Here is a 12,157-nt window from a genome sequence, read left to right on the forward strand (position 1 = left end):
CCCGCGCTGCCGCCGCCTCCGGCCCTGGCCCGGCCCGGCCCGGCCGGGGGCTCCCGGGGCAGCGCCGCCCTCCGCAGGGCTGCGCGGGCCCCCGCGGGCAGCCGGCGCTGCGGGGTGCCGCCGTGCGCGCCCGCGGGGGCCGGCCCCTGCGCTGGCGGAAGGGCGGCTTTTCCACGCGGGCCGAAGGGTCGGTCTGGGCGTGTGTCTGTGTGTCTGTGTGTCTGTGTGTCTGTGTGTCTGTGTGTCTGCCTGCCCCCTCCCGCCCCGCCGCGGCTGCCCGGCCGCTCGGCCGCGCCCGGAGGGACGCCGGAGGGTCCGGCCGCAGGACGCCCCGCACCCCGGGGGTGTGCGCAGGGCCCCCCCGCCGCGGTACTGGGCTGCGGCTCCCTGCGGAGCGGGGCCGTGGTTGCGAGGGAGGCAGCACGCCTGGAAAAGCGGTTGTTCTGCTGCCTCAGTCCCGCGAGCTGTTTTTCACGGGCATCTCTGCGCACACAAGTGGTCCTGCTGAAGTCCCTGTTCGTGCCAAAATGCAGTTTGCAGAGTCTGATCGGGAACCCTTTCCCAGTGATTCAAAATGTTGGCAGCAGGAGGACAACGTCTAAAGTCTCTATCAGCTTTTAAAAATTATTATTAATTGAGGAGATAAGATTTTAAAAGAATCCCCCCTTCTCCAGTTTACGAATTACATATAGAATAAACTAAAAGGAAACTTTCTGTTTCATAAAGACAATTCTCACAGTCATTAAAAATTTGTTTCCTTAAAAATTTGTTTCCTTCCTCTTCCCGGTCATTCATTTTCTGTTTATGAAAATCACATCTCCCTTGAGATCCTTGTAGTTCAACTAGGAGAGATAAAAGGGAGCTCGTAGTAGATTCAGAACAAGAAAAAATGAAGGCTTCTGAGAATTTTCCTCAAGAAACTACTAGTCAAACTATGTAGGGATTGACCCAGATGGGCCTGGTCCAGAAACTTCAAGGCCACATCTGTGCTTTCAAATCCATACGTTTCAAGCACAGGGAGGAAGGAGTTAGACTTGGGAGCTCATCTGAAAGAAAGATTCAAAGCATATGTAGTAACACTTCTGCAGGGAATTGGGATGGGGAGAGGAGGGTCAGGCTTGGAGCTCATTTTTAGAAGGAATTCCAAAGCACATGGATGTGGTGAAGGTCTGGTATGAAATGACTGTGCAGCACAGCCAGTGGAAAGCCTTTAAATGAACCATTTAAAGCCAATTGTTCTTTGGATGACTGCAAAGTCATTTCTCACATTATTTCAACTATTTATCTGTCTAGCAAAGAAAACATTTGAGTTGTGAAATGCAGCCATTGCCACAGCATCAATTGCTTGTCAAATAGCTAATAACATGCATCTTCTGTGAATCTCTTTTTTACGTATTTTAATAATTTATTTGGCCCATTTTCTATATTGTGTATTTAAAGTGACATATTTGTTCCTTTGAAGATTGCCTCCTGTTTTGGGCAGAAAAAAGAGGGAAAGAAAATGATTTAGATGAAGGAGACTTCTTGGGGCATGGGCCTCACCTGTGAAAACTTGTAAAAACTCTCTGATGCATATTAAGAAATTTGAAAATTGTACTACCAATTTTATTTTCTCTCCTTAGCTTGGCACACACTTGAGTACTCTCTTCTAACTTCATCAGCAAATGTTTTATTTGGGATATCACTTATCTTCACTGTTTACGAGAAATAGATAACACTTTAGTGGATATGCCCCCCAAATGGTATGATTTATTAATTTATTTTGTGAAATGATGCCCCCATCATTCAGCTCTTGGGAACAAAATAAGACCTTAGAAATGTCATGAGTTCAGCAGGTCTGAACAAGCAACTGGGGGAAGAAGGCCTCGCTTTCACAGCGATTACAGAGGTCCACTTGTGTCCCAGTTAGGGAGAGGAAGGGACTTGCATTTGTGTGCAGTACTGCTTTCACACACACATTTGTTAGCATTTAAAGCAAGCCCTTTTTAATTACAGACACTGACGCACCCTGCAAAACCGAGGGTTTCACAGGAGACCAAATTTGACAAAAGAATCCCAAATGTCAGTAACCGACTCTGCAGACAGTGGGATTCATGGTTGCAATACTTGGGCACAGGAGTAACACAAACACAAGCTGGTTACATTACACTGAGTAGGAATCACAACTGCAGCTATTTCTTCCTCCACCTAGGAGAAAGTTTTAGCCACACTTAAAGGGCCAAATCTTGAGATTCTTATCATGTTTTTGCTCAGACAAATTCCAGTTGATTTCAGGAGGATTTAGCATGATATAACAACTAAACAGGGACCTCAGGATTTGACTCAGTAGAAATATAAGGATCCTCAAAACTACAGGGACCTCGAGGCACACAAAGCCTTTTGTTTTTCCTTCCATGGAGCCAGAAGTGTGTTAAGTAGTGACGTCTAGTAAAATATCAGAGTAAAGTACACCATTCATAAAACTGTACGAATGATTAAAGGGTCTCTAACTCAACCCAGTGACCCCAGTGGAATTCTGAAAGTTTGAAAGCCATGACGTAGAGTATTATTCATTGCCCTTTCTTTAGTGCTGACTATACTGTGCTTTTTCAGAGGATGGAAAACCCTTTTGAACCTTGATATAACATGGACTAGTTGATGATAGGAAATAAATGTATCTATCTCAGCCAAGGAACAACTCACTAAGACCACTCCAGGAATTACTTTTCAATATTCAATAGCAGATTAAAATTAATGACAATACTTGCAATAGCAATAATTATATCATCAGGTGGAGTGAGAAGAACCCTGTGTGTACCACTGAAGGTTGTTCTGATGTCCTTACAGAGTGGAGTACTTCTATGCAATGGTATCAGCCAAAACAACATGTCTAGTTTGGTTCTGTATTTGCGTATTAACTACAGAATAGCGGGCAAAAATAAATGCTAGCCTAGTGTATGGTAAAGTAAAACCAGTATGGAAAAAGTTCAGATTCAATACGTACCTAAAGATAACTGGACATGGTATAAGGCTGGAGGAAAGCAAGTGTCCTAAAAACAGTTGTTTAGAGGCCAGGTTAGTAATATTACACTACACGCTAATGGTGTACCCAGCTTTAGACTGGTAAATTTAGACAGAGATCACATAAAACACAGACCTACAGATGTAGCCTATCATAGCAAACATAAATACCTGATGGGATTCACCTCCCGGTTGTACAGGCTTCACTGACACGCTCAGAAAGTCCATACAGGCAGTGGGGAAGGCCCAGCCCTGCAGAGCACACAAGCCACATGCCCAAACCATGGACACCCGCTGCAGAGCGGGGCTCTGCTTGGTGCCTGGGGCAGGAGGGAAGTGATGCGCCCCCTCCGCCAGGCTTCTGTCTCCTACATGTAGGAGAGGGAGGAGAGCAAATACACATGACAGATGAAAGAATCACACTGATTTTCCTGTCTGGGTAATGGGGTAAGTGGTAGGATACTGCTTTCCAGTTCAACTTCATCTCCTTCCTTTTCTCCCCCTCTCCTGCCATCTTCCCATCCAGCTGAAGATTAAAGAAGTCTGGCATTGGCCTCCCAAGGTCTCAGATGGGTGCTGTTCTCTTCCACCTGGAAGTGGCACGGAGGTCACGCTAGACCACTTGCTTTTTGAAGTGGAAAAATCCATGTAATTCTCAAAAAATTGTGCACTCGGAGACAGTAAAGTGCAAACTGTGCTGCTTTTCCTCTGCATTAAATAATCTATGTATTTTATAGAAGTGTTTTACGAAAAGGCTGCTCAGTTGTGAAAGGAAAAACATATATAATTGTATGTTTCTAAAGATGATTCCAGTGCTCTCAGCACCATTGTCAGGGACACCTCGAAATATATCTAAGCTCTTAAAGATTTCCAGGATCCAGCTGATACAGAATTTTGAACCCTGTGGCTCTCAAAGTCACAATGAGGGTCACAAACCACACTCAACCTCCATTTCAACTACTTTCCAATCCATCTCCTTTTACTCCATCTATAAAGAACTGCCCACAGCAACGATACCTCTTCAACAATTGCTTCACTTACCATCCTGCTAATGCACTTAGGGTCACAATCCTACTCTTGCAGGTATGACTGATCCTTTTAATAACATATACATTTTGTTTTGGTGACCATATGAATGCTTTGATTGCTCATTCCCAACACACACAAATTGGATGCCTGTCACAAGACACTGTTTCAGCTTTCGGGTCTTTGGTACCTATGGTCTTGGCAGGTTTTTTCAGCACTTTTGCCTCAGGCATTTTTGCAATCTGGCATGTCAGCACCTACTAGCTTTAGCAACTTTGCAGCCTTGCCTTATTTCCTCAAAGCTCTGGCATGAGTCTGCATTGTGGCATCCTTTCAACTCCAAACCTACTTGCTTCACAGGTTTTCTTTGTTTTTTTTAGGATGTCAGCAACTGCCCTGACCCTAGGGGGGAAGAAAGACTGATCAGCAAGTTCAAACAGTGTCTGTGCAGCAGAAAGATGTCTATCACAAATGAGCACATTCACTACATCATTTACCCTTCTGTGTAAGCATGCTGGATATTGCACATGCTCAGGTACCATGAGAAAATTTCCAGGCCTTCTACAAGATTATTGCTATACTTATTCTGAGAGCCTGAGATGATCGGCTGGAGAAAACCCTGTCAGACTTCATAGTCCCAGACTGTTAAAACACTATGGCTCCATAATCCAGTGGTTATAGTTTCCATCATCAAAGTATTTTCTCTCTCACCTCTCTTGAAAGCCAAGAAAACCCATCATGTAGAGATGGCTGTTGTGTTTAAGGGTTGATAATTAGGGTGACAAGTGCTGATTCAGCAGATGAGCTGCTTCCCACAACGACCACCAGGAGACAGCTCTGTGTCCTTCATACTGCCTCCATTAAAATACTCCTCTTCAGGTCATATCACATCTTCTTTGCATTTATTCAGGGAAATGAATCTAAGAAGTCTTCGAATGGAAAAATCCACAATGATGAGGATATAGGCCAATGCCAGGTTAATCTTTCTTCTTGCCATCTATTACTCTGAAAGTCCACATCAGCAGCTGCCTTCCGTGAAGGCCTGAGTTTTGGTGCAGCTGGAAGACTTACTTCTCTGTTAGAAATGCTTTGTTATTGTGAACTGCTGATTGTCACCTGCCTTGTCCTGCAACTTTGCTCTCGAAGGACTTTGATACCCAACTCCATAATCCGAACCAGCTCATCAGAAAAGTGGAAAGGTGAAAAAGACAACAGATGCCTAAAAACAAGTGAAAGACTCTTGCTACCATGTATTTCTCTATAGCCAGGGAAGCTGGACAAGGGCTTTCCCAGCAATTTAGAAGCAACTGGCTTTTTCAGAGGATTTTAATGGATTTGAATCTAGAATCTGTTTGCTTGGAATCTGACTGCAGATCCACCAGAAAGCATTCAACAATCATACAGAACTACCAGGATTTTTTTCTGTTAAAGTTTCCACAAGGAAAACACACTTCCTATCCAAATAAAACGAACTTGCAGTTTATTTACAAATCTGAAACACTGTGGATGTCCTTCATAAAAAAGGCAATCCATGAGATATTTGAAAGTGTGATTTTTCTGAGGGTTTTTTCCAGTGGATATTTTGATAAGATGAAATTTGCTAGCAACTATAACAATATGCAGAGAAAGGAAAAATAACTTTTTCCGACATCATGTACAGTGTGCTACACATGAAAAGAAAAAGCAAAGTAAAAAGTAGTGCCATGACTTCAATAATCAGAACCTTTCCTTTAGCATCTAAGAAATGACAAGTAAGAAAGTTTTAATATAGGAGAGGATTTTTATTTGCATTTCTTAACAATAAGGGTGGTTTATATTCCACCTGGTGTCTTTTCTCACATCATCTTTTATGGGCTTCTCTCAGTGACAAGTACCTTTGTACAAAGGTTTCCTCCCCCCTTCTCCCCCTTCTCTGGTTCTAACTCTCTAGCAGGCTTCAGCATACAAACACAATGGGAGCATTGAGAGGAAGACAGTGGGACACCTCCTTTGATCTCCTGTTCTAATAACTTGTGTATGTTTGTGTCCAAAAACAATGTTCCAAGGCTGTGAGGACTGCTGCTGCCGAAAAGAATACTCATCACAGGGGTGGTGGAATAGTTAAACTGTATTCAGGAGAGTAAAGTACCGGCCAGTAATGTAAACAGCAAACTGTAAACTCTGCTAAATGCTTTGATGACTGAAGAGAGCCCCACTCCTGACAGTTGACAACATAGACAACATAGGTCTGTTCAAAGCATGGCACTGAAACCCACCATTAAATCATACCATTCCCCATTACTTTTCATATCCATTCTAGAGGATACTCATTGCACGTGGACAAAAGAAATGTGTCTTGCCTTAAACCAAATGGCTACTGTCAGATAAGCCATCTGAGCTCCTCCACTCTACTGCTGCTTGCTCACTGTTGTTGGAGTTTTGTTAAACTACAAGAAGCTGGATTTTTGCTTTCATTTTTCATTTTGTTACTTGCTGTTGCTTTTCTTTCTTAGAAGGGTTTGGAAAAATAACTGGCATGAGAACAGAATAAGATCAGTCAGACCTTACACACAGAGCACACTGCTTGTGTAAAGTCACTTCTGACAAAGTGGCTACCCACAGTGAGAAGTGGAGGAAGGAGAAATTAAGTTGCACTGTCCTATTATTTACAGCTATGGCCTGGTAAAGTCCACTTTGAAGAAAGAATGTAAGAATCAGGATCTGCACCTATATTGTGTATTCAGATTCCATCTCTGGAACCAGCAGATTTGAAACTACAAATTCTGACAGACACCCAAGCCTGACTTCCAATATGATAACCTTTGCAAAACTCTCATGAAACGTGAAAGGCTTGAATTCAATGTGTGTTGGTTCAGTACAGCACTTCTATGTTAGTTTTGCTTGTTTTTTTTAAATAAGCATGAAGCTTGTTGAAGTTCTGTTGCTATAGTAAGCAGTATTGGTGCTGTGCTTACAAATAAGTAAGTGTAAGAAGTGTTTAACTTAATAGGTATCTGGAAAGGATGAAAAATGTTATTACAACTATCTTTTAAGCTTTGTGTGAATTATAACAATTCCAAAGTGTTTTGGCAAACTCACTCATAACCATATCATACTGGGAAAGAAAACTTTAAAAAACATGCCCGGGCCACCATGTCACTGTACAAATCTGGCACCAGGAACTTGCCACAAGTATTTTGTCATTCTAAAATAAACTTGGCTATAAAAGAATGCCTTCTTCTGAACATTAAGATATGGCAAAATAAACCTTCAGGTCTATTTTTGAGTTGCTGACGTGCAGTCTTCGGTTAATACTGATTTTCCCCATAGATACTCTGTGTACACTAAAGAATAGTGTTGATGCAAAGTTTGTGATGCAGCAGGCATACAGCATCTGATAGAGGTGAGGAGCAGTGGCAAAGACAACAGCCATTCTGCGTTTCAGTATGAATGTTTCTGCCCGGCTGGACACAGAGCAGACCCTGGCTGACTGTAGCTTACAGACAGTCTTGGTGATGAATTACACAAGACTTTGAATTACACAAGGTTTAAACAGAAAAGATCCAAACAGTTAACTACAGGTTCTCTGTAACTTCATCCAAGGGGCACAGAAAGCTTGGTTCCGGCTGAGGGCTCAGCATTTGTGCAGCTTACCAAAGTTGTTGAACCAGTAATAGACTCATTTCAGACATGGACCTGGGGAGGTGGAGGCACGCAGCAGAAGTAAAGAGGGCGTTAGCACTGCTCAGCATCACGCACACACACACTCCAGGTGATGAGACACAGTCTGAGCCCTGTGTGCACTGAATATTCCTTGCAAGAAAAATCGCTAACGCAGTTCCACTACACCGGTGCAATGGGCACAGCACAAAGGGCTTGATCTAAATGGCCCTTGTTGTTTTCCTATATTCTCTAAACTTTGCTGTGAAAGGCAGCTTTGTTTTCAAAGTTCACTTAGTTTCTTCTTACAAGATATATCCAATAGAACGACAAGACTAGCTCGTACAGATAAGACACTATCTTAAATGAGCTTAGAACAAGTCTTCTTCACTCCTACAGGGAAACTTCTGAAGTCCTGGCAGATGGACAGATACAAGATGACCAAGTAAACTCGGACCATTTAATTTACACTTCTCTGATTTTCTTTTACCATTAACTGTCAGTGTTATAAGACTTTGCATCTACCCAGCATGTTGCATGTTGATCTAATTTGTGTGCTGTATATGTGGCCCCTTCACTGTACCTCAGCAACATTTTCTTATGGCATTAATGACATAATTATTGCATTCAGCTAGGCTGTGCTGGTTTGAATGAAATGAAGATAACCCATGGAGATCCACTTTGCTGTTCTGCTCCACACTCTGTGTCCTTTTGCATTGTGTATTTTCAAATACATGACAGAAGCTACAGGAATTCTGGGATTTGCATAAAACTAACAAGCCCCCAATTCTTCTCCTGGCATTCAGTAATTTTGCCGTGGTGGTTTTGAACTAGTGCCAGACCACATCTAACCCACGCAGCATTTTTGCCAGCATCCTGCAAAGGCAGGGTGCATCATAGTGGGCTTTCCTTTTTGCCTCTGTTCTGTCAGCAGAAGGTCAGACAAGTGGCACACTGGCCACACAGCCCATACTTACTCACAGCATTACCTACTGCCCTCACTTGTTGGAGTTTCTTGGCAATGTTTTAAGGGAATGTTTCCCTATAGGACTCCTTCAGTATTTTGAGGCAGTTATAGGACTGTGGGCTGGATCACAGAGGCTAATACAGCCTTCATGTAATAATAGCCCAATCTCTTATTTATTCAACTAAATTTAGATTTTAAAAAATACAAACAAATTCCTGAAAACATACTAGGTAGAATTCATCTCCCTCTACAGTCAATGGAGAGAAATAGGTGGTTCATGTGACCTACTTTATATGTCTATATTAAGTTGAGATGAATCATTTTTTTAAAGTACCTATTAGAACATGATTTGTCTCATCTTAATATAGGACATTTAAAATAGGTCAGATGAAATGGATATTCCCCTCCCTTGGCTATAAGAGGAGACTGGGTGACCAGGTCAAGTGAAGATACTGTAGGCAACTAAAGTGGGGTGAGATGCATTCCACTCTCTGTACACAGTGTAAGACTTCACAGAACCACAGAATCATCTAGGTTGGAAAGGACCTTGAAGATCATCTTGTCCAACCATTAACCTCACACTGACAGTTACCAACTACACCAGATCCCTCAGCGCTGGATCGGCCTGACTCTTCAACCCCTCCAGTGATGGGGACTCCATCACCTCCCTGGGCAGCCCATTCCAACGCCTAACAACCTTAAGGTACCTTTTCCTGCTGGTCTCAAAGAGAGAGATGCTTTTTTCGTTTAAACACAAAAATAATACTCCTGCATGCTACGCAATGCAAAACATCTAGGAGGTCAGAGGGAACAAATTGCTGCTAAGTTGAACAAGGTTCAAATAAGAATATATAAAAGCCTGAGAGATCATGCAGAAGGCAGTCAATGTGTAAGGTACATGTGTGTTAAGCCAATTCCTGTATGTGTACTTGTGACTGTTGTGGAATACTTTAAAGTGTTTTTTCTGTTTCTGCAAGGAGTGAGAATGTCACTGCAAAAAGTTTCAATAGCATAAAAACAACTGTATCAATAAAAGCTTTTCTAACTGCTCTGATCTTAGGGTCTGCTCTAATCAGCCTTCTTGTGCAGACAGGAACAGCACTGTCCACAACCAGACGGACCATTCCCATCCACCTGCAGCAGACAAAATACATGAAAGAACAGCTATGTCATCTCTAGTCCTCTGATATTATTAACCAGCTAAACAGTGGGAGTACCCTGGCTTACAGAGGCTTAAGGAAAGATGGGGCAAACCAACATTAAAGGAAATCCATTAACACTTTCTGCATACATGGAAGCCATCTCAAACACAAGAGTTCCCTGAATAACAGGTTGAAAGAGACCAAAAGATGATTGAGTGGAAATATCATGATATGTTAACCTTATTATTATATCCTTCCCTAAGCATCTGCTTTTGGTCACTGTTAGAGACCAGCATCCTGTACAGCAATTCTTAAACTACCTACCACAAAAAATAAGGTGGATCATGAACATTTCAGACCAATGGAGGACAGGAAGAAAATTCCTGCACTGAGTTCAGCTAAGCCACTGAGCTGGTCTGGAGACTCCATACTGATTTCAAGAGACTCTTGAGGTACAATTCATTCTCTTTATGTCTGAATAGCTGTACAATAATATCCACATTATTAAAATGAAATCTTGTTTCATAAGACAGTTTCCTCATATGTTCTGAGTATTTCCTACTGAGAGTGGGAAGGCATTAATAAAACTGGATTTAAAATTCTACAAATCAACATAAATCTCTATGGAAAAAGAATATACTTCAGCTCTTCCCCGCTGTTGGATTACTGTTGAATACCCTATGGTTCTCCACAAATTGTTTTCTGTAGCACAAACCAATGAGATGGATAATGTAATTTTTGTTTATAAATTCCATATTCTCTTTACTATAAAGTCTCATATTTTAATAGCTAATCTTTCACACAATTGAAATGTATACTCAGAATTATGGCACTCTGGCAAATACTTGAGGAGTTTAAATATATCAGTCTTAAACCAGGTCAAACAGGGTTAACGACCTGAATATAACATAGCCTCATCCTGGTCACTAAAGAAGATGTTAAACAGTATTTGGCTCCTGTATTGGTTCCTTGGGTACATCACTGGTGACTGGCCTCCAGCTGGAATTCATACTGCTGATCACAAGACTCTGAGCCCAGCAGTTCAGATGGTTTTCAGTCCACCGCCCTGTCCACTCATCTAGACCATACTTCATAAGTTTGCCAGTAAGGATGTTACATGAGACAGTGTCAAAAGTCTTACTAAAGTCAAGATAAACAATATCTTCTGCAACATCCACCGTTCATTGTAGAAGGCTACCAGGGATCATTTATCCCCTTCATAAATCAGTGCTGACCGCTCCCAGTCACTTTCTGTCCTTAGCATGCTTGGAAGTGGTTCCAGGCCTATTTGCTCCATTACCTTTCCTGGGACTGAGGTGAAGCTGACTGGCCTGTCATTTCTCAGATCCTCTTTTTTGCTCTCCCTGAAGATATGAGTCATATTTGGTTTATTTCAGTCCTCAGGAACCTCCCCCAATAGCCATGATCTTTCAAAGATAATTGAGAGTAGCCTCGCAGTGATATCAGCCAGCTCCCTTGTGAGTGCATCCCATCAGCTCCCATGGACTTGTGTACATCCAGTTTCTTTAAATGTTACCTAACCTGACACCCTTCCACTGAGGGTGATCCTTCATTGCTTCAGACTTTCTCACTGGACTCAGGAACCTGGGATTACTGAGGCTGGGTTTACCAGTAGAGACTGAGCGGAAGAGAGCACTGAGTACCTTGGCCTTCTCCATGTCCTCTGTCACAAGCCCACCGCCTCATTCAGCAGCAGACCCACGTTTTCCCTGCTGATACCCTTGCAGAAGCCCTTCTTGTTGCCCTTCACATCCTTTGCCAGATTCAACTCCAGGTAGGCTTTGGTTTTCCCAGCCCCGGAGGCTGCACTGCAGAACACACCTGAAGTTTGTGTCTAGAGTCAATTACAAATGTCATGTACCAATCTCAGAAGGAAACATGGAACAGTCTTCTGTGTACAGACTGTCAGGAGAGGCTGATTTTGCAAGGACCACAAAATATCCCAGCCATCCTAATTTTCACTTTAGCAGTTAAAAGAATCCAGATGCGATTCCCTGCATTCATTGTAAGTAAATATTACAAGCAAATAGAAGAGTTTAAAACTCCTACAATGGTCCGAGTCTTTGTCAAGCTTATAGCTGGGATCAGAGCTGTGCAGAAAGTAGATTTTCTGCTTTGTAGGAAATTCCACAAATATTTTTAAACTCATTCTGAAAGAGGAAAAAAATCTTGACATTTTCATAAATTTTTTAATGTTGTTTTTGGGTTGAAAGTAATCATGCTGATTTTTAGGCTTTTTCTATTACATAGTACAGTTTGTCTTCTTAATTTTAAACAATGGGCTAAAAAGCCACTTTATGAGGTCAAAATGTTCTATTCCAAAAATGTGAGGAACTTCTGTTTCGAGTCTATTCAAATATCC

Source organism: Athene noctua, chromosome 9 (genome assembly GCF_965140245.1).
Source record: "Athene noctua chromosome 9, bAthNoc1.hap1.1, whole genome shotgun sequence".
Classification (NCBI taxonomy): domain Eukaryota; kingdom Metazoa; phylum Chordata; class Aves; order Strigiformes; family Strigidae; genus Athene; species Athene noctua.